This window comes from Neoarius graeffei, chromosome 12, assembly GCF_027579695.1.
Source record: "Neoarius graeffei isolate fNeoGra1 chromosome 12, fNeoGra1.pri, whole genome shotgun sequence".
In the NCBI taxonomy this organism is placed as follows: Eukaryota; Metazoa; Chordata; class Actinopteri; order Siluriformes; family Ariidae; genus Neoarius; species Neoarius graeffei.
Genome location: NC_083580.1, coordinates 49,052,791 through 49,055,445, shown reverse-complemented (window position 1 = coordinate 49,055,445; position 2,655 = coordinate 49,052,791). Strand labels below are relative to the sequence as shown.

Genomic DNA, 2,655 nt, shown 5'->3' with positions numbered 1-2,655 from the left:
TTTTTACAGAAAAATACTGGCAGCTGTGGTTCACTCTCAAAAGAGATGTGTTAAAAACAACACATATTTAACACATCAGCGTGTTTATATAAGGACAACACAGTTTGTGTTAATAAATGTGTTGAACTCTATAACACAGTAACTGTGTTGAACTATTTAACACACTAGTGTGTTAAAACAACACAGTTTGTGTTATAGAGTTCAACACATTTATTAACACAAACTGTGTTGTCCTTATATAAACACGCTGATGTGTTAAATATGTGTTGTTTTTAACACATCTCTTTTGAGAGTGTTGCCAGAATAATCCTGTGATAAATACAGTGAAATGTAAACAACATTACAGAATAACTTGTACATTTCACTGGGATTCCATATACAATTAATGATAACTAAATGTAAATTTTACAGGTATTCAATGTACAATAATCAATACATAACTGTTAATTTTACGGATATTCATTGTACAATAAACAATGATTGCATGAACATTTCACCGGGATTCAATGTAAAATTCGCAGTTTCAGCATGTAAAATTTACAAGTTGTTCTGTAATGTTTACATATGTGCTGTATTTTTAACGGGATTATTCTGGCAACCACAGCTGCCAGGTTTTTTTTCGTAAAAACAACGGGACGTACACATGTAATTCAGTTTTACTTTTTATCTGCAGTGCTTCAAATTACTTCAAAATTACTTCTAAATGAAAAGTTAGGCTGTAACAAACCACTCGTTAGTTAATGTACGATTCAAAAGAATGCAAATTTATTGTTGAAAAAAGAATGAGGAAGAGAGGAATGAGGTGTAGAAGTGAGCGAGTGAGTGAACCTTGATGGCCTGTATCGTTAATATCGGCCCACAAACAAAGGAGGTATGAGTGTTCACCGTCTCGGGTCACTTGAAGGAACACCTAGGGGAATAGAAAAGAGAAAGAAACACATACACAGTAATCTCCATTAGTTTTATGTGTAAAGTCAGGCTACGTTTACACTAGACCGTATCTGTCTCGTTTTCTTCGCGGACGCACTGTCCGTTTACATTAACCCCCCTGGAAAAGCGGGGAAACGGGAATCCGCCAGCGTCCACGTATTCAATCTAGATCGTATCAGCTCCGGTGCTGTGTAAACATTCAGAATACGCGAATACGCTGTGCTGAGCTCTAGCTGGCGTCTCATTGGACAACGTCACTGTGACATCCACCTTCCTGATTCGCTGGCGTTGGTCATGTGACGCGACTGCTGAAAAACGGCGCGGACTTCCGCCTTGTATCACCTTTCATTAAAGAGTATAAAAGTATGAAAATACTGCAAATACTGATGCAAATACTGCCCACTGTGTAGTTATGATTGTCTTTAGGCTTGCCATCCTTCCACTTGCAAGTAATAAGTGATATGCGCTGGGATCTCACACACAGCGGCTCAGTCCCGAATCGTGGCTTGTTCACTTCACTCGCGCACTCTGTGAGCTGCGCAGGGCCGGAGTGCGCACCCTCCAGAGGGCACTCGCTGTTCAGGGTGGAGTGATTTGGAGCGCAGGATGCCTGCGGAGCCGAGCGTATCCGCGTATTGGTGTTGCTGTGTGCACGGCTAACGGTTTTAGTGTAAACGCGAATCATTTTAAGAACATTAATCTGATGATCCGCTGATTCGACGTAATGTAAACGTAGCCTCAGTCAATAATCAAGGACAACAGTAGCACTACCACTAGCACACGCACCTTTTTAAACGGCTCGCCAAACATGGTCGGAGAGGTCCTGACTCAAGGTAAAGAAACTTGGATTAACGTACAGCCGCGTTGCTTTTGATCGTCCTAGATGTTCTTCTAGATGTTTCTTTATATTAATCCAGAGAGGTCTGGATTAATATAAAGAAACATCTAGAAGAACATCTAGGGAAACGCGAGTGTTCACTGCTGTGGTCACTCAAAGGAACACCTAGGGGAATAGAGAAGAGAAAGAAACATACACAGTATCTCCATTAGTTTCATTTGTAAAGTCAGTCAATAATCAAAAACAGTAGTACTAGCACTAGCACATGTACCTTTTTAAACAGCTTGCCAATCACGGTCGGAGAGGTCCTGACTCAATGTAAGGAAACTTGGATTAACATGCAACCGTGTTGCTTTTGTGCATCCCCTTCCCCGGATTAATAGAAACAAACTCTAGAAGAACATCTAGGGAAACGTGAGTGTTCACTGCTGTGGTCACTTCAAGGAACACCTAGGGAATAGAGAAGAGAAAGACACACACAATAATCTCAATCAGTAGCAGTGGGAACAATAACTGTTCTGTACTGTTGCTGCTGTCCCATAGACTGTCCCGGGACAGTGCCTACTGTCCCGAGACAGTCGGGCACTGCCCTGGGACACTAGGCACTGTCCCGAGACAGCCAGGCACTGTACCTAACTGTCTCAGGACAGTGCCTGGCTGTCCTGGGACGGGGACAGTGCCTGGCCGTCCAGGGACAGTGCCTGGCTGACCCTGGACAGTGCCTGGCTGACAATAACTGTTCTTTACTGTTGCTGCAGTCCTGTGGACTGTCCCGGGACAGTGCCCACTGTCCCGAGACAATCGGGCACTGTCCCGAGACAGCCAGGCACTGTGCCTAACTATCTCAGGACAGTGCCCCGCTGTCCCGGGGACAGTGCCTGACTATC

General features: G+C 43.5%; 1 protein-coding gene across 1 annotated transcript in view; it reads right to left on the bottom strand.

The window, feature by feature from the left end:
* rxfp3 (relaxin family peptide receptor 3) overlaps positions 1-888 on the bottom strand; it is a 3,918-nt gene extending 3,030 nt beyond the window's left edge. Inside the window, exon 1 of the mRNA XM_060935066.1 lies at positions 829-888. The gene's annotated coding sequence lies outside the window, so the exon portion shown is untranslated. The remainder of the gene's footprint in view (positions 1-828) is intronic.
* Positions 889-2,655: the final 1,767 nt, after the last annotated feature.